A 20,670-nucleotide genomic window follows, 5' to 3' on the forward strand; every position below is an offset into this window, starting at 1 on the left:
TTGGTGGGTGCAGGGTTAGGGGCCTGGTGGAGAGCGTTGGGTGGGTGGGTGCGGGGTCAGAAGCCTGGTGGAGAGCGTTGGGTGTGTACAGGGTCAGAGGCATGGTGGAGAGCGTTGGGTGGGTGGGTGCAGGGTCAGGGGCCTGGTGGAGAGCGTTGGGTGCAGGGTCAGGGGCCTGGTGGAGAGCGTTGGGTGTGTACAGGGTCAGAGGCCTGGTGGAGAGCATTGGGTGGGTGGGTGCAGGGTCAGGGTCCTGGTGGAGAGCGTTGGGTGGGTGGGTGCAGGGTTAAGGACCTGGTGAGAGCGTTGGGTGGGTACAGGGTCAGAGGTCTGGTGAGAGCGTTGGGTGGTTGGGTGCGGGGTCAGGGGCCTGGTGGAGAGCGTTGGGTGGGTGGGTGCAGGGTCAGGGGCCTGGTGGAGAGCGTTGGGTGGTGGGTGCAGGGTAAGGGGCCTGGTGGAGAGCGTTGGGTGGGTGCATGGTCAGGGGCCTGGTGGAGAGCGTTGGGTGGGTGGGTGCAGGGCCAGGGGCCTGATGGAGAGCGTTGGGTGGGTGGGTGCAGGGTCAGAAGTCTGGTGGAGAGCGTTGGGTGGGTGGGTGCAGGGTCAGGGGCCTGGTGGAGAGCGTTGGGTGGGTGGGTGCAGGGTGAGGGGCCTGGTGGAGAGCGTTGGGTGTGTACAGGGTCAGAGGCCTGGTGGAGAGCGTTGGGTGGGTGGGTGCAGGGTCAGAGGCCTGATGAAGAGCGTTGGGTGGGTGGGTGCAGGGTGAGAGGCCTGGTGGAGAGTGTTGGGTGTGTGCAGGTTCAGGGGCCTGTTGGAGAGCATTGGGTGGGTGGGTGCAGGGTCAGGGGCCTGATGGAGAGCGTTGGGTGGGTGGGTGCAGGGTGAGAGGCCTGGTGGAGAGTGTTGGGTGGGTGCAGGTTCAGGGTCCTGGTGGAGAGCGTTGGGTGGGTGGGTGCAGGGTTAGGGGTCTGGTGGAGAGCGTTGGGTGGGTGCATGGTCAGGGGCCTGGTGGAGAGCATTGGGTGGGTGGGTGCAGGGTGAGAGGCCTGGTGGAGAAGGTTGGGTGGGTGGGTGCAGGGTTAGGGGCCTTGTGGAGAGCGTTGGGTGGGTGGGTGCAGGGTCAGAAGCCTGGTGGAGAGCGTTGGGTGGGTGGGTGCAGGGTCAGGGGCCTGGTGGAGAGCGTTGGGTGGGTGGGTGCAGGGTCAGGGGCCTGGTGGAGAGCGTTGGGTGGGTGGGTGCAGGGTGAGGGGCCTGGTGGAGAGCGTTGGGTGTGTACAGGGTCAGAGGCCTGGTGGAGAGCATTGGGTGGGTGGGTGCAGGGTCAGGGTCCTGGTGGGAGCATTGGGTAGGTGGGTGCAGGGTTAGGGGCCTGGTGAGAGCGTTGGGTGGGTACAGGGTCAGAGGCCTGGTGGAGAGCGTTGGGTGGTTGGGTGCGGGGTCAGGGGCCTGGTGGAGAGCGTTGGGTGGGTGGGTGCAGGGTGAGGGGCCTGGTGGAGAGCGTTGAGTGGGTGCATGGTCAGGGGCCTGGTGGAGAGCATTGGGTGGATGGGTGCAGGGTCAGGGGCCTGATGGAGAGCGTTGGGTGGGTGGGTGGGTGCAGGGTGAGAGGCCTGGTGGAGAGTGTTGGGTGGGTGGGTGCAGGTTCAGGGTCCTGGTGGAGAGCGTTGGGTGGGTGGGTGCAGGGTTAGGGGCCTGGTGGAGAGCATTGGGTGGGTGGGTGCGGGGTCAGGGGCCAGGTGGAGAGCGTTGGGTGGGCGCCTTATGCCCTGATGCAGCTACACTCTGCCAGCTTCTGTCTTTGCCTCACTCCTCGTTGAGGGGTCATCACTCATGACTGCTGCATGTTGAAGAGTGTGGGGTGTTGTCTTTCAGTTTCGTGTTCCTGCTCTGCTCCCTCGAGGACATCCTCCTGTGACGCCCTTGTGCGGCCTCGTCGTCCTACATATATGGTCCTGGGCGAGGGCCTCAATCCTACCCTCTTAATCCCTCCCAGTCTCCACTGTTTCATGTAGGCACAATGCGCACTGCGGATCACACACAGCTTCATATATAGCGCTATATAAAGCGCCTACTGGTTATATGTCTTCAGAGGCTGTTTATGAATTTATGGTGATGTGAAAAGCCTCTTGCGCCGTGCTCTTTGTAATTTTACTACATCATTTGATTCAATGCTCCCCAAAAGCAGCACAAGGCCCCCTACCAAGTATTTTTTTTGCAGCTTTATAAAGCTCAAACTCCACACGAAGGCATCAGAGCGCTTTACATTAGCACGAGTTGCGTTACAACGGGGAGGGGGAGAAGGGTGCAAGGCGGAGGGGAGAAGGGTGCAAGGCAGAGGGGAGAAGGGTGCAAGGCAGAGGGGAGAAGGGTGCAAGGCACAGAGGAGAAGGGTGCAAGGTAGAGAAGGGTGCAAGGCGGAGGGGAGAAGGGTGCACGGCAGAGGGGAGAAGGGTGCAACGGGGAGGGGGAGGAGAGCAAGACAGAGGGGAGAAGGGTGCAAGGCAGAGGGGAGAAGGGTGCAAGGCAGATGGGAGAATGGTGCAAGGCAGAGAGGAGAAGGGTGCAAGGCAGACTGGAGAAGGGTGCAAGGCAGAGAGGAGAAGGGTGCAAGGCAGAGGGGAGAAGGGTGCAAGGCAGAGGGGAGAGGGGAGAGGGGTGCAACAGGGAGGGGGAGAAGGGTGCAGGACAGAGGGGAGAAGAGTGCAAGGCAGAAGGGAAAAGGGTGCAAGGCAATGGGGAGATGGGTGCAAGGCAGAGGGGAGAATGGTGCAAGGCAGAGGGGAGAAGGGTGCAAGGCAGAGAGGAGAAGGGTGCAAGGCAGAGGGGAGAAGGGTGCAAGGCAGAGGGGAGAAGGGTGCAAGCCAGAGAGGAGAAGGGTGCAAGCCAGAGAGGAGAAGGGTGCAAGGCAGAGAAAAGAAGGGTGCACGGCAGAGAGGAGAAGGGTGCAAGGCAGTGGGGAGAATGGTGCAAGGCAGAGGGGAGAAGGGTGCAAGGCAGAGGGGAGAAGGGTGCAAGGCAGAGGGGAGATGGGTGCAAGGCAGAGGGGAGAAGGGTGCAAAGCAGAGGGGAGAAGGGTGCAAGGCAGAGGGGAGAATGGTGCATGGCAGAGGGGAGAATGGTGCAAGGTAGAAAGGGGTGCAAGGCGGAGCTGGAGTAGGGTACAAGGGGGAGGGAGAAAAGGGTGTAAGGCAGAGGGGAGAAGGGTGCAAGGAGGATGGTGATGAAGTTAAAAATGTGCCCCCTGGAAACATTTCTGCGGACGCCCATGATTAGAGCCCACCCCACATAAACTTCTTGTAATGCCACAGAGCTCCTTGAGTCTTTCTCTAGCCTGGTTACTTTTAGTGGGAGTGCTTTATACTACTCTATGATGCTGTTGTATGCATTGAGATGTACTTTATAAGATCTTTGTGATTGCAAATAAAGTTTTATGATAGTGATGGCTACTCTCTGAATTCTTCATCACGTCTAGGCTTAATTCTTTATGTAGACTAGTGGTTCCCAAAGGGTGCACCGCGGCACCCCGGTGCGCGGGTATAAAAATGGTGGGGAGCCACGCCCAACTGCCAATTAGGTCAAGGGAGCCACGGGTCAAAAAAGTTTGGGAACCACTGCATTATGATGTCCCAGATGGCAATGGTAAAACCTCCTGATTTGCATGAGCTGCACCCACACGTAGTCAGCACTTCTAAGCTTCCAGACTGGTTTTATTGATCTGTTAAATTACCTTGTCTCCCAGTCATTTAACAGATCAATAAAAACTAGAGTACTGACCCATGTCATACCTGTGTTCGTTCTTGTTTCTTGATCTACAGCATACCTGTCAACCTTTGAAACATTTGGACACCATGATGCTTCTAGGAGGTGGGACATATGGTACATGCATAGTGTGCAAATAAGAGCCCTTGGGGTAAGACGCTATTTGAAGGCCCACAAAATATGGCAATTAACGGGTGCAAATGAGGCAATATATTCCAAAAACGTTGTCTGAAAGCCAATGTTTTTGCGCTGAAAACTAAGATTAAAGGGCATTTCAGGAGAGAGCTATTTAACTATTACAATTATTTTAGGGCTTGATACGGTACTGGGACCAGGTGACGCCATTTCACTACGAACACGTGGCTCCATTCCTTTTTACAAATCTTTGATTTTATTTGTGTTAGCACTATTGGTTCAGCTGAATGAAGAATACAACAAATCTCAGAATGCATTAGGTGCTTCATTGAAAGCCCAGGCCTGGAAAACGCTATCGATGATAAGATGGAGCCATCAGATAATCTTAACCCGAAGCTTTATAGCTCTAACTCTGCCAACACTCACAGTGCTAACGTTTGTCATAAGCGGGGACACTGGACTTATGCGGCAGGAGTTGGCCGAGGGTTGAGTAAAATTAAATGGCAAGAAAAGGCAAATTATGCGGCCTAATGCAGCACTTTTTTAATGGTATTACTTCCTTTTTCAACATTTGTAAACTTGGTACCACTATCTGGGCATTGGTTGCTCCTCATTAGTACCAGTTTAACACCCAACTACAGTAATAAACAACAGAAAGGTGACCAGTCCAGCTTTGTAAAGGGCCTTCCACTGCGCAACAACTTGTGTTGCTTCATCTTTATTAATTTTTGAGCCGCTTGATTTAGAATTATTTAGGTTTGTTTTTAAATCTGCAGATTATGCGACAGATAATTAAGTTGCAAATGCGGCAAATCTACAGTTATGTGGAAATCACTGCAACAGCACAGTCGCATAATTCCAGTGGCCCTGTTCATAAGATATCTGCACTCTTCACATGGTTATCCAGTGAAAAGCCAATTTCACACAGTGAACACAGACCTTTGAAAGAGTGATTCCTTCATCAGACTTGGAATGTGGGGTTCTTGTAGAGGGTAAGATGTTTTGCTGCACCAGTTAAAGGCACAAAAATCCACCCCTTCATCCAATAGTGTTTCATCTGATAACAGCGTAATTTAACGTGCTCAAGGAAATCAAGTTTGTGCTTATGTGGAAATGTGGGCAGTGCAGGAGTCAGACTAGCAAGCACCTTTGGCATTTACCTCTCATTTACAGAAAAGAGGTTCTATCTGGGCCCCCTCTTGTTATCTAGGTATTTGTGTGCGATATAAGGCAGCCCGCTGTCTTATCTATGGATTCACAATTTCGAAAGTGCTTAGCTGGAATCTGAAAGGCAGCGTGCCTTTTAAGATCATTTATTTGTTTCGATTGGAAAGGGTTTTGTTGGTAACAAGCATGTACGCACGTTGTTTCAAAAATTTATTTTCACAAACACTACAAATTTAGCATAATTTCCTAGAAAGTCGCCATTGTGCATTTTCAAAATTATTTTTAATATTTGCAGTGTGCTATTACATTACGTTATAAATATTAACAGAATTGGTACAATCTAACAGGATGTCTTTTGAGGTTGCATTTCTACATTTCAATACTGCACTTTTTTCTACTTACATAGTTTTGCAAATACAAAACCTATTGGCATTGGCAATGGTTGTACATAGTATGGATTTCATCCAATTGTTTACACCTTCCATATGCACAGAACTTTAAATGTGCCAACGAACACTTGTCAACCATGATCCAAACACACCACATATATACAATACACATAACAAAATTATACATCACACCACAAAATTAAACGGCACACCACATTATTAAACTCCACTAAATTACACTTCACAAAAAACAATACCCCATATTTTTTCTCCATAACACACAATCCCACGCCACATAATTCCTATACACTACATACCACATCATTTCTATCCAAATCATTCCACTGCACAACATACCACACAATTCCACTACACCCCACATACAGTCACTCCACTCCAAAACACGGATGTATAAAACACATTTCCAACGTCAATAGCTCTGTCACAAATGTGAGACCTATTGCATTGAAAATGCTTGTTTATCTGAAGTGTTCTAGTGCTAGCGAAGCCTGACAGGATCCCGGCATGCATGGCATGCCTAGCTGCACCTCCCCAGCGTCCAGGGTGCGCAGCTCTCTGCGAACACAAAGCAATACGTCACCGGAAAGCGTGGCCACGTGCTCCTGGGTGTACTTGTTGCAGAGGCCTGACACGTGGCTCACACTGAGGCCTGTACATCGGCTGACACGCTCCTATCTACCACGGACGCTACGGGGCCACTCTCTCACCTTCTGCCAAAAGACGGCCTGACGGAAACACAGAAACGGCGCGATGGCTGTCGTCTGCGGCCCGTACCTGACGCTGAGCGTTACGATCTCCGCCCAAGAGGAATGTGAGGAATTGGGCTCGTAATGTTCTCGAAGGTTACGGTAAGTGGAGAGATGTGGGTTATCATTAACACACACTCAGGGAATGCCATAGTGCGGGATTTGGAGACAACCCCACTGGCGTTGACGGAAATGACTAATATGACAGCGCAGCAAGCAGGGACCGGGATCCGCCCTTCCAGAACCAGCCACTCTTTGGGAAGAGGGGACTCCACTAAGAATGGCGATATGACTAATGGGGGCATACCTGCATGTCGCTTACTATTCCCGGGTCTTGCCACCACTTGACCCAGACGTGCCTGCCCGATCCCACTGACCTGCAACCAACACGACCGACCTTACCTATTAATACTCGGCGTCGTCGTTTGGAGATAACAGGCCACACAGTGTATTAGATCGACCATAGCCATAAAGCATGAGAAAGAACCTACATTGTTACTATAAATAACCATAAATCACTGATAAGAATTTATATTTCTGGGCAAGTCTCGTAACCCTGTGCCTATGGTCATCGCCTGGTAAGCGGCGCTATTTAAATCTACAAATTATAATTATTTTTATTGGTGTGTGCTTGAGGCAGTATGCTAGACCTGGCATCCTTAGCGTGGTTTCCCCTAACTTTTTTTTCCTTCTGAGGACCTGTTTTTGACTATTTTTCTGAACTTTGTTTTTGCTGGTTGTTGAACTCTGCACTTTTTCACTGCTAACCAGTGCTAAAGTGCACATGTTCTGTATCTTAAATGTGATAACAATTGGTTTATCCTGATTGCCATATTTTATTTACCAATAAGTACCTAGTATAGTGCACTACATGTGTTCAGGGCACATTAAATCATATGTTACTGGTGAGCCTTCAGCACTGATTGTGCCTCCTGCATAAGTAGTCCTTTAACCATGTCTCAGGCCTGCCACTGATGAGCCTGTATGTGCTGTTTTAAACTGCCAAATCGACCTGGCAAATTAACCTACTTAATAGGCCCAAACCTATTTTATTACACATGATTCACCCCTAGAGAAGGACCTGGACAGACCAAGGGCAGAGCACATTGTACTGTAAAGGGAGAACATGTACTTTTAAGTTTTACATCTCCTGGTAGTGAAATACTCTTAAATGTGTGTTTCACTGCTGAAAAGCCTATCTCTCGTATTGTATAACATTGGAGATGCATTGTAACATTTTATAAGTGTAGCTTCCATTTGGGAAAAGACAGGCAAACCGAGGGGCATATTTTCAAGAAAATGTCAGAGTTCCGGCAAATGTGGCAATGCCACACTTTGGGCCAGATGTATCAAGCAGTTTTACCCATTCTGTGTCTATGGGAAAATGTGTTCATACATCTGGCCCTTTGACATTCTCAAAACAAAGGAATGCGGCGGCACACCCCTGTGTTTTCCCTAACAATGGCACTGAATTTAGCTGCCTAGCGCCAACGCAGGCACCCTTGCACCATAGTGAAAGGATGCCTGCCTTGTAGAGAATGATTGTTTATGTGCAGGTAGGTGTACCTTCCTGCACATAACCACTAATGGCGATTTGTTGATTCTATACAGCACATATAGAAGTAGCAAATCGTCCTTATTTAATGATTGCTTATGTGCAAAAAGGGACACCTGCAGAATGCAGCGAACATAGAAAAAGTACAAGCATTTGCAATGCAGTAGGTCTTGCATTTGCAGAGTTTAAGCTGTTGGCATTGTAAATGACAATGGATTTTATTTATCTGTTTAAAAACAACACATGACTAAATGGCATTGTCATTTGCAATGCCAATAGCTCAAACTATGTGAGACCCATTGGCTATGCCAATGCTTGTTTTATTGCACTGTCAGCTACTTTTAAGTTTATGGGAAGGGTCAGCCATGCAAGCACTGACTGCTGTGACGCAGAATGTTATGACGTGAGTAACATCCATGCATATTCCTCTTGCATGCGCACTGGCCTTATCTGCTTAAAAACTGCCAATGAAGAGAGTCAGAGGCAGCAACTGTACCGCGCACGTGCCATTTACCCATAGTTCTTATTTACAGAGGAGCACCGTGAAATCAAAAGAAGCCAATGACTGGACCCATTTTCTGTCGCAGACGGACCCGCATTGTTGCTCGTGCTCTATTTTACTGTTCCTATACACCAAACACACGGACTATCGCGGAGGACAGGACGCATTTCCCATTGCTGCTAGATGCAGACCTGAGACCGGTCCGGCATGTTCAAGAAAAGCAGGATATTCTTGTTGAAAGGAACTCAGGAAATAGCGATTGCAACAAATGTTTACCTCTTTTGATAGATGACTAAGCCGGGGGGTTGTAATTAGCGTTACCGTTTTTAAGGTCTTAATTGCTCATCTGCTTTTAGAGTCAGGACAACATCCGCAGCCGGGACAGGGGCTTTGGGAATGGTGGGGCGTGTGTAATTGTTACGCCAGGCGAGACCTAAAAACAATAACAAATTACACCTGTTTACAAACGCTGACTGCGGAGAGGCCAACAAATGAATGGGCCTTGAATTCAAGTTAGCATTAGTGAAGTACGGGAGGCGTTAGCGTGAATGAGACGCGCGAGAAGTCACCAGTGGTGGGTAGTGAGAAAAGCTGGCACGGATAGGCAGAGTGGAAAGCTTCCATTGTTACCCCTTGTGAACATCTGAGGCAGGTAAGCAACGCGAGGAACAGCGTAGGTGGGCACAGGACTTGTGCTCCTTCCCTGGGTATCTGGGCAACCATAACAACCCCCCCCCCACACACAAACACACACACAACTGCCCTACCTACCATGTAATTCGAAGCAGTACCGTGGCAAACAAACAGCTACGAGAAGAAAAGCAAGAGTTAACAAATAGAACAAGAAGGATTACCGTGCTGTGAGGGTCAGCTGAAGGTTTTACTCCTGAGCCTCTCGAGGGCCGCGTGGGCCACTTCCGTACGTTTGCTATTCCATGTCGGCAGTAATCTGAGCTCCTCTTGAGCCCAGTTGGAAGTCAGGCAGGCCAGCCTGGGACGTGGGCGGGTCCTTGAACCAAGCCGGAAGAGGCCGGCATGAGCTGTGACGCAGGGCTCCCATTCTCGAGGGAGAGCCCGCGGTGGTGGCCGGATGGAGGAGAGCCCCGGGTCCCAGGAGGGGGCCCGGCTGAATCAAGGAAGGTGGCCTAGGCCGCCAACGGCAGTGCGGGGCTCCCAGGAGTCCAGGGAAGCCCCGCAGAAGAAGTGCGGCCGCCACAGAGGGAGTCCCTGGAGAGCAGCCCGGTAAGGTGAGAAGGGCCTGGGGGGCTCCCTAGGCGCTTAGTTAGTGCAGAGGGCGGCACAATTGCGTGAGGCTTGCAGGACTTGTTGCAAAAGAAAGTACAGGCCGTAAATATAGCAGATAGCAAGCACCAGCTCGACATCTTTAACAATGAAAGTGAAACTGCATGCTGGCTTGAATCCCAAGGGGGACAGGAGATGTGCGCGGTGCGTTCACATTTCCAGTCCGGCCTGCATCCTGCGCATGCCCATCTCCTGTCTCCCTTGAGAGCCAAGTCAGCGACAATAGGTCTCCCTGGCGACAGCGCTTCGCCAGGTGCAAGACCTAAAACACAAGGAGAAACAGATGTATTTGTCCTTGTTTTGCCATGCTAACGCCTGCTCTTGCATGGCGTTCGTTTTTTTGGCACTGCCTCATATTTACACCTCCTTGTAAATCTGGGGCAGTGTCTAAAGCAATGGGTGTTGCGGTGTAACGCCCACAGCAACACCCATTGCACGCCCCTTTCAGAGTGATGCTTTTAAAGGGTCCTTATTTACCAGGTAATGTTATGCCACAAAAAGTGGCTTAACGTCGCTTTGTAAATATGGGGAAGGGCATATTGCACCAGAACGTTGCTAAAAGTTACATCTGGTGGCGATATTCCCTTGTAAATATGCCCCAGATTTGACGTCTCCGGACTCACAATTTAAAAACACATTTTTAGTAAAGTTGGTTTTTTGATTGCAGTTCTGAAAATGCCACTTTTAGAAAGTTGCCAATTTCTTACTTAAATCATTAGGTTCCTTCTGCTTGTCTCTGGAATACACATCCGGGGTAGGTGACAGCTGGCTTCCTGCATCCTCTCTAGACAGTCACAAACAAAGGAATGGTAGGTGTGCCTGCGTGATCAACTGCATGTTGATGGGTCTGCCTGAGAAGGATGAGGGGGTGGAGCTAACACATCTGCCTGAAAGGGCTGTGTCCTGTACCCACAAAAAAGGGTTGCATGCCCCCCTGTAGTGCGTCTTGAGCCAGGGCAGTGTCTTGTGTACTACAAAGACCTTTCTTTGAAGTATCACTACTTCAAAGGCTAAAATGGGTATAAATATTGGATCTCTGACACCATGTACTGAGAACACTGCCGTAACTAAGGACATTCTGCCAGGAAGGTGAGCTGCTGTAGGAGGAACTGACACTTTGCTAACTGCTTTGCTATGTTGGCCTGCTGATTGCTGTGCTGTAGGTGGGACTGCCACTTTGCTACCTGCTTTGTTGCTTTGGCTTGCTCCCTGCTGCTTCTTGCATGAAAGTGAGAAGGATGGACCTGCTCTCTACATTGTAAAGACTTGCGTTGCTCCAGGGACATGTTGACTTGCCTCCTGTTGCTGAAATCTCAGAGATATCAAATACTTCACTTTTCAACTTCATCCTTTGGTCTTCACTCACTACTCCGACCCCCACACCATCATGTCGTCTATCCACACCATGGAATCCACTGGCCTCTGCTCCCAACATCTCTTCAGCCTCAAAACCCACCCGATCAGCATGGAACTCGCCATCATCCTCAACACTTCCAACTTCACAGCACCTTTCCAGAAGGATGGAAACACGCAGTGGTCAGACTCCTCCTAAGAAATCTGCCGACTCCAGGGGCCTCACAAATTACTGATGGATCCCCCTGCTCCCCTACCCAGCCAAAGTACTTGAGAAAGCCATCCATACCTGGAACTAAACCACCTACTCGACGCCTCACAATCAGGATTCTGTGCCAACCACAGCACCCAGACCACGCTTATTGCTACCACAGATGACATCAGAACTCTCCTCGACCGCATAGAAACTGTGACCCTGATCCTCCTTGACCACTCTGCTGTTTTCGACCCCATCTCCCACTACACCCTCATTGACAGACTCCACTATGTCGGCATAGAGCAAAATGTTTTCAAATGGGTCTCTCTTTTCCTTTCAGGGCGCACACAGAGCATCCAACTGCCTCCCTTAACCTCTGCACCCAAAGACATAAATTGCTTGGTACCCCAAAGATCATCCCTCAGCTCCACCTTGTTCATCAACTACATGACCCCCTCACAGATGTCAGATCCCACAGACTCAACAAAATTTCATACGCTGAGGAAACCCAACTAATCCTCTTGCTCACCAAGGACCCACCAACGACAGCACCAACTTATGCAACGCCATGACAGACGTAGCCAAATGGATGAGAGACAGCTGCCTCAAACTCAACTCTGACACAACAGAAGTACTGATCTTCAAGAAGAACACCTCCACATGGGATCACAGCTGGTGGCCAGCAGAACTTGGACCATCCTCAGTATCATCCTCGACAGCCAACTGACTATGAAACGACAAGTCAACGCAGTTGCTTCCTCTTGCTTCCATACCCTTCACATGCTCCGCAGAATCTTCAGATGGATCTCAATCAACACCAGAAAGACCCTCACGCAGCCTTTATAACCAGCCGCCCTTGACTATGACAACACTCTCTGTGCTTGAAGTTCCACTCAGCTGCTCAAAATGCTCCAGACCATACAGAACACTGCAGCCAGACTCATTCTGGACCTCCCCAAACAGACCTGCATCACCCCTCACCTCAGAAATCTCCACTAGCTCCCATCCTGAATAGATGATTGTTCTAGATCCTCACGCAGGCGTACAAAGCCCTACATGACCCAGGACCATCCTACATCAACCATCGACAGAACTTTCACCTGCCTGTAAGACAACTGTGCTCTGCCTCTCTCGCACCCACCCCGGCATCCATCGCAGCCACAGCTGGGGCCGCTCCTTCTACATCGCTGCCAAGACCTGAAACGAACAGTACCATCCCTGACAGACTTCAAAAAGAAACTCAAGACCTAGCTTTTTGACTGAGACACAGCACCCACCCTCAATGCCCAGATACCCCTAAGGATGACAGTGCTGCACTATACAAATGCTGATTGATTGATTGATCCATCCCAGCACCTGGACTTTACTTGCTTTAAGTCTTGCTCTGCTAAGTAATGCCAATCGAATCCAGGGCCTTGGATGGGAGTTTAAAGTGATGCATCTGCAATCGGACACCTACGTATCACTTGCCGCAACATCAGGATTGAGGCATCACCACCGCTGTGAGGTCTGGACCCAGCATACTGCAGTCAGCACTGCTGCAGCTTCTCTGGAATCACCACTTCAGGGATCCACACATCCCGCCAGTGCATGGAGATCAACACGTTGTTTCCAGCGTGGATTAACCAGGTACATTGCCCTCGAGTTCCGGACTCGGTGTTTCATCCACGGAACCAATGCCTCGCCACTACTGCATTTCGTACTGCGGCAAGGATTAAGATACTTTGCTCAGCGAGCTGTGCGTGGGTCCTGTAACCGGCCTGCACTCTGTCGTAGGGCGGCCTGAACTCTGGACTTTGTGCCAGTCCATCACGACCTGCAGTAACCCTAAAATGCTGTTTGCTTCTAAGCGGTATTTTTTGCTTATTCTTTAGAAATGTATACCTTGACTTGTACTTACTGTATTTTTGTCATTTGGGTCTTGTTTTGTTTAGACCATAATAATCTGTTTATCTAAACTAATGTGGAGTTTTTTTGTGGTATTTTCACTATGTTACTGTTTGCCTGTGCATAATTACTTTACACATTGCCCCTTTAGATAAGCTTGACTGTTCTGTGCCAAGCTACTGGAGAGTGAGTGCAGGTGATCTTTTAGTGTATATCTCACTGTGACGTCTTGCAGGACGACAATGAGGCAGAGTGCAAGTGTTACTTGGTTTCCTCTATATTTCGTTATTGCTCAAGATGGGAATTAGCTTATGAAAGTAAAAAAATCTTCTTTTCTCTTAGGTTCTTTGGAGGTTTCTCTTTCTCGTCGGGTCCCCAGCAGTGGCCGTCCCTCGGAAAGAAGATGTATACCCAGGTAAGAGTTTTATCTTTTTCTTTCTCTAACTATTTTCAGGGGAAACAGGAGTGGGGGGGGTTTATCATCCAGTTAATGAATCCTCTACCAATGACGCTGCGCACTAACACGCTAGAATCAGTAAACAAAACAAAACAGATATCCCCTCGCCCTGGTTTCAGACTTTGTCTGCGTTGGTCATTTACCTCTCCAGCAAACCCCTAAGACTCCCACTTACCTGGGAGAGCCACGCTCCACAAGGAACATTGCGAGACAGCTGTTGTCGCTGGTTTCTCGCTGCTCCTCTATCTTCATGGACTGGACCCGAAATGGAGGTCTCTTTCTCCTTTACAGCCGGAGACGAGTCTTCCGACCCGGACTGCTCTGCGGGACGCCTTCTCTTGATGTCCATCTCTCTACGGTTCTCTCGTCTCGAGTTCTCTTCTTCCTTCGTAACGATGACGACCTTTACCTTGATGATTCCGGTTTTCAAAGGGCCCCGCTTGAACACACGACAGCCATTCGTGCTCGGGTCTCTGTGACGTCAGTAAGGGAGGAATCTAGGAAGTCTCTTTCCTTAAAGGAGCCCTCTTCTTTAAGGTCAGATTCAGTCTCTTTAATGAATGAATGAATGAGGGTATTTGTAGAGCGCACTAGTGCCGAGGCGTCTTGGCGCTTTTGGATGTGAGACTGAACATGACGCTGAACTAGATTAATGCTGAGAAAAGAGCCAGGTCTTAATTTCCTTCCTGAAAGCCGGTCGGTTAGGTATCATTCTGAGACGTACGGGAATTGAATTCCAAAGCTTAGATGCCAGGAAGGAAAAGCGTTTTCCTCCACATCTTACTCTTTTTATTTTGGGGATTTTAACCAGACCCTGAGTAGCTGACCTTAAAGGGCACGTAGGCAAGTAACGGGAAAACATAGATTGTATGTTGTTGGCTCTGCCACCAAACACGGCTTTATGTACCACACAGAGCGTCTTAAAATCGACACGTGGTCGGGCCGGAAGTCAATGAAGAAGTTGTTTCATACTGTTTGATGTAGGGTGGTGTTTAGGAAGATTGAGCAGCACTCTGGCTGTCGCGTTCTGAATTGATTGAAGTTTCGAGAATTGGGCGGCGCCAGCTCCTAGATAGAGAGCATTCCCGTAATCGATTCTAGATAGAATCATGGCAGTTATGACTGTTTTCCTCAGGGAAAAGGGAATAAATGGGAGGATCTTTCTCAGAACTCTTAGCATAAAAAAGCAGGCAGAAGCCAATTGATTGATCTGAGCAAGCCCAGGTAAGATCCTTATCGAACATAAAGCCAAGGTTCCTGACTTTGTTCACAGGCACGGGACAGTCACCAGCAGTAGTTGGCCACCATAGCTGATTCCAAATAGAAGTTTTCTGGCCGAACTCCAAAACCTCTGTTTTGTTGGTATTTAACTTCAAAAAGTTAGTGTTCATCCATGTCATCAGGGCAGATGTACCCTCAGAGAACTGCGCTGCCATAACTTCCACCAGATGTATGACAGACACTATAAGCTGAGTGTCATCAGCATATGACACCAGCGAAAAGCCATGGTCTTTGATTAGTTTAGCCAGAGGGGCAACATAAATATTGAAAAGGGTAGGGGAAAGAGAGGAACACTGAGGTACTCCACCAGGGAGCATACATTTCTCCGATTGATATCCGTCCCAAGAGATAATTTGTTTCCTGGACGTAAGGAAAGAGGAAAGGAGGGCAAGAGCTGTGCCATTGATACCAATGTCCTCTGTAGCCTCTGTATTAGTACCGCATGGTTGACGGTATCGGTTGACGGCTGCTGTAAGATCAAGCAGGACTAGTATAGCCCTTCCTCCCTCATCCATTACCTTACATACTTCCTCTGCTCTTGCTTTCGGAAGGTAATATGAGGAGTGAGGGGCTGGAAATAGAGAAGAGGAGAAACCTAAGGAGGGAGTGGGTCGTCTTCCTCTTCTCTCTCATCCAGTACGCTGAAGGATTCCGCCGCTTTGTAACACTCAAATTAACCCTGCCTAGGATTGTGGTTCCTGCTTGGACAGGGTGCATACCTCTGCTAACCAGAAACCCGATTTCTAACAGCTCCCCTCTGCTGAAATGTGTAATGTTTCCATGCTATTCTCAGTGTACTCGCTGTTGGTGGTCATTGGCTCTAACCGCCGAGCCGCATTGATTTAGGCACAATGGCTCGCAATTGGACCCAAGGGGCCCATTTGGCACTGCTCCGCATGTTTCCTGCTACAATCACAACAGGCCGAACCACCCAATTCCGTCCACTCAGCTGTCCCCTTCGCTGCAGACAATGTGACTCCGAGCACACGCCCTGGGGAGCTTCAGCTGTAAGCCACTATCAGCCACAGTCTCCCCATGATTTCTGCCACACAACCTGGCCCCGTTCGATCCCAGAACCTGGACAGGCTCGTCGGTAAAGGCCAAACGCCCAGTGCTGCACCATGGTCCCCAGTACTCTGAAGGGAAATTGGATCATCACTGCCAAGCCTGCTGGAAAATGGTGCCTGCGTCATCGGGAGTCAGGCTCCAGTGAGCTGCATCCCTCCCAGCCCCTCCGCTGGTGATTATGGGTGGGAAAAAGGCCTGAAGGCGACAGTGTCCGGGTCTCATCGTGTAATGGGTGGCAAACACATTGATTAGGTTACGGATGTTGCCACATGGTGACAGATTCCGGGACACACAGTGGGAGAGTCAGGGAAGTTCGTGCACCATCTTCAGCGGATAGCCACGTCGCTCCGCAACATGGTCAACTAACCTGACAGTTTCTTCCTAGAGAGGTATTTACTGCTCTTCCATGACAAAAATAGGTTAAGGATGTGATTCTCATCCCAAAGGGTCGATCGAGTACCTAGGTTCAGACAGAAGGGACAGGTGTATACGCCTCATTAACTTCCTTACCCAGGAATGTTCCCCTACTGGAGACCCCTCTTGGAGGATGCCCCAATTTGTAATCTAGACCGTCTGAGACCAAGGACGACAAACATTTCAAAATCTGGATAATGTCGTGCTCCATGAGATCCATGTTTCTCTGGAGACACCAACTCAGCCATCTTCTCCACACATATTTATACCTTTTACTGGTTTCCTCTGCCCTGGCTCTTGATATGAGGCATTGAGCATTCTGCGAAAGACCTGTGACTTTCCATCTTTCCCTTAAATCCTCCACGCCATGAGAAACAGTTGTCCGTTCAACATGAGGTGATGGGGATTCTCTTGTGGATCCTGTTTGAGATCTGGCACTCGGGGGAAGGATTGGAGAATCCCAAGAAAGGTCCATCAAAACTGGATACTAGACTTGCTATTTACAATTTGGTGTTATCATACATCAACACTGCTTCTGTCTCCTTACCTGTGCTGACAGTCTTATGATCATTGAGAAGGGAGGAAATGTGTAACCTCTCATCTGGCTCCAGTCCTGCAGAAAAGCATCTGTTGCTACCGCTTGAGGTTCTTGTCTCCAGCTGAAGGATCTCGTCATTTGGTGGTCCAGGCGTGATGCAAAGGGATCCACAATGAGGGGGCACAATCTCTTCTCTATCTCCTTGAAGATTGTTGGGTGAAGCTTACACCCAGACAATTGTAAGCTTCCAAAGAGTTGTGTCTTGCAGGTATCTGAAATTCCAAACCGCCACCTCGTTGACTTTGTCAGGAAGATGTTCCACTATTACCAAGATAATGTTGTCCAGACAGAAGCTCTTGGCTAAGTCTGAAAGGTTTTTTTGATCAAGTCCCTCCTAGGTGGTTGATGTAACGTACTGCTGAGATGTTGTTCATCTTCAGCATTACACAGCACCGTGCCGTTTCCTTGGTCCAGCACCATACTGCAAATTAATCCGCTAGATGTTCCAGACAGTTGATTTGCAACTGTTGCTCCTGTGCAGACTACTTTGCTCCTGTGGATAGGACGCCACAATGGTCGAACCAACCACTTCTCTTGGCATCTGATTCTATGATGATATCAATATTGGAGCCAAATATTGCTCTCCCATTCCACGCCTTCATTTGCGTGAGTCACCATCTCATTTCCTCCTTTGCTTCTTCTGTCAATGGAACCTTGTAGGAAGCTGGCTCCATATATACTATACCAAAGCAAGGTATAGTGTGCACAGAGTCCAGTGGATCCCCAAAGGCTTACAGAGGTAAAAGTAGATAATACCTTACTCTCTACTTGTGGTAGTGTGGGCGAGCAGTAAGGCTTTATCAGAGGATAGTGTTAAGCATTTATTGTACACACTCGGGCAAGAAATGATTTCACACACTCAAAAACTGAACTCTGACCCTTTGTTTTATATAAAAATATTTCTTTGTTGTATTTTATGTTTAGAACCAAGCCAGACTTGGTGGAGGTAAGTAAAAATAGTACTTTTCTGATAATACAGATTAATGTATTATACAGGTATATCAAATGTTCAGAAACAGTTGAAATTACTTTTCAGTTACTTTGCAATTACTTTGTGCTTACTTTTTAGGTTAATTTTCAGATTACTTTTTGTTCTCAGTGTGATATGCCTAGATATCACACTGAGTCCCGTGCTCTCCATGCCACTGGAATCAAGCTATCCTGGCTGATGAGGCCTGAAATCGGTCCTAGGATGCTTGTTTTCAGTCCAGGGAGGACTTGGCTTGGCAGTTCGGGCTGTACTGTTGCACTGGGACATTTCCTAGATAACATGTAAGTAAAACAGTTTTTCTCAAAACACAGTTTCTTAGGTTCCCATACAAAACACCCGTAGAAGTTTTGTCCTTCCTTCCTTTGTAAAGTGCTCTGATATCCTTCGAGATCTTGTCCGCGCTATATAAAACTTTATAAATAAATAAATAAGAAAACAGTCAATGCAATTCTATGGAGGAAAATAGGGTTATCGTTTTGCAGGTAAGTAAACGGTCTTGGGAGTTTAATTTCTGGGGTTAGAACAAGGGTTCTCCCAGGGTCAAGGATGCATGCAAAGAGCACCCTCAGCGATACTAGGGCGGCCAGGTGCACAGTGCTGAGCCCAGTGTTGTCCAATTGGGGATGGGGGCCTCCGATTGGTGGCTGCTCACGGCATGCCATTTGGATGTGTGAGCAAAGCTCCTAAGGTTGAGCTCAGGGCAAAAAGGGCTCCGAGTTAGCACACAAGGTGCACCCACAGCAGCATAGGAGCGGACGGGTGCAGAGTGCTGATTTGGTATCAGTTTCCTTGTTGTTTTCAATGAGAATTGCCGGTTTGGGATTTTGTCTGCAGGCTCAGTCCAGGAAGTCTTCTGGGAGGAACCAACAGCTGAGCAGGTAAGTTGGATGGCTTGGGGACGTAGGTGCACCTCAGGTCCTGTACTCCTGGACGGCTGGATGCAGGGGTGTATTTTGAGGTCAGATTTCACCTTTCCTGGCCATTCGCGGTTGGGAGGAGTCTCTGTACAGGGGCTGCAGGCAACGTTGGGGAGTCCAGGAGTGGTCAATCCATGGTGCCTCGGACCCTGGGGGACCTCGCTGGGCCCAGTGGGCGACTCAGACTTGGGCTGTAGGCGACGGGTGCAGTGGTGCTTCCAGGCGTCGGGTTTCTTTGTCTTCAGCGGGTTCCTAGTCTTGCTTTGGAGATTCTTTTGAACAGAGCTGCTGTTCACAGGAGATCCCGTCTTTGTTGAAGGCAGTCAGTCCTCCCAGGTGTTTTAGAGGTCGCTGGCTGTAGGACAAGGCAACTTTTGACACACAATCTCTGGAACCCGAGACAGGCCGGGAGGGCTGGGTCCAAGTCAGTTCTTCTCTGCAATATCTTCTGTTGGGCATCGTCTTCCGTCCTTCTTCGTCGTAGGTTGCGTTAATCTGCCTTTTGAGTTCAGGGCTGCCCCCTAAATACTGTATTTAGGGGGCATTTTAAGCGTCTCGAGGTCAGTAGCCTATCGACTACTGACCTTAGGGTGTCTACACCCTTGATGTGCTCACCCCACGTGGGGGAGTGGGCACACTCCCTTACACTGATTGGAGAGTGCCTGCCAACTGCAAGATGGCGGGCACTGAAGGGTGGGCTTCATCTTGCCTCCCCCCACCTCCCCCGCAGAGGTGGTCACACCATCTTGGCTGTTCTAATTTTCCAGCCGAAAAGAAGGGGAGACAGGAAGGAGGCATGCCCCTGATAGCAGGAAAGGCTGGGGGTCGTGCTTCAAAGGTGGCAATGCCTTTGAAGCTCCTCTGCCACAGATGGGTCTTCCAGACCTGGGAGAGGTGTGACCACCTCCTCCCAGGAAAGGCTTTGTTTCTGGGCCCAGGGAGCGAAGGCTCCCACCCCTCAGGGGTCCAGAAACTGGTCTTGTGATGGCAGGCTGGTTTACCAGTCAGGGAACACACCAGCGGCTGGTCGTTTTTCAGGGGGCATCTCTAAGATGCCCAATGAGTGCATGGTATAATAAATCCCACACTGGCATCAGTGTGGGTTTATTATACTGAGAGGTTTGCTACCAAACTTCCCAGAATTCAGTAAAGCCATTATGGTGTTGTGGAGTTCGTAATGTCAAACTCCCAAGACCATATACTCGTTATGGCTTTACAATGTCTAAGCTATCCTGGCTGACGAGGAGTGAAACCCCAAAATACTTGTTTCCAGTCCAGGGAGGACCTGGTATGGCAGTTCGGGCTGGACTGTTCCCATGAGGCAGCGGGTCAAGACTGATTTGCATATGGCCAGGTCCAAACTTGGGTGCTATGGTGAGCAAAAGAATGATGGATTTAACCCAGATATCTTGACTGGGGGTGAATGTTTTGAAAAGTTCAGCATTCTGTCCATCAATTGTGTGTCTTTTGCTTTCTCGCCCTAAGAATGAACTTAGACACTACAGGGATACAGTGCTCATGCAACTGTACCCTCACCAGTGGTATAGGTTATAGGGCACCCAGCTATACCTCTACCATAGGCAATGGGTTACGTGCATGGCACACATACTGGCACTCAGGTATGTGTGGCATGTCGACTCTTCATTTTTCTCTGGAAGGGGGGGGCACAATATGTGCTGCAGCCATTAGAGGCCTTCCCTGGTCACAGTGCCCTTGTACCCATGGTACCTATTACAAGGGACTTACATGTGACCAGAGAGGTGCCAATTGGGGGTACAAAGGTACTGTTTTGAGAAAGAACACTTGCCTTGGGAACCTGATTGGCAGGGGCCCAAGGCACATCAAGTCAAAGTGCATCAGTAGTCTGGCAAAAAGTGGGGGAGTTACTGCAACAGAAATCCACTTTCCTACACACCATCTCTGGGTACATCA

General features: G+C 49.3%; 1 long non-coding RNA gene across 1 annotated transcript in view; it reads left to right on the plus strand.

Annotated features, from left to right (window-relative positions):
• Positions 1-6,159: 6,159 nt before the first annotated feature.
• The window catches only part of LOC144819377 (uncharacterized), a 138,338-nt gene continuing 123,827 nt past the window's right edge, over positions 6,160-20,670 (plus strand). The window contains exons 1-2 of the long non-coding RNA XR_013607326.1: positions 6,160-6,319; positions 13,355-13,427. This is a non-coding gene — a long non-coding RNA (uncharacterized LOC144819377). The remainder of the gene's footprint in view (positions 6,320-13,354; positions 13,428-20,670) is intronic.

The sequence above is a fragment of the Lissotriton helveticus genome, chromosome 2_1 (assembly GCF_964261635.1).
Source record: "Lissotriton helveticus chromosome 2_1, aLisHel1.1, whole genome shotgun sequence".
NCBI classification, from domain to species: Eukaryota; Metazoa; Chordata; class Amphibia; order Caudata; family Salamandridae; genus Lissotriton; species Lissotriton helveticus.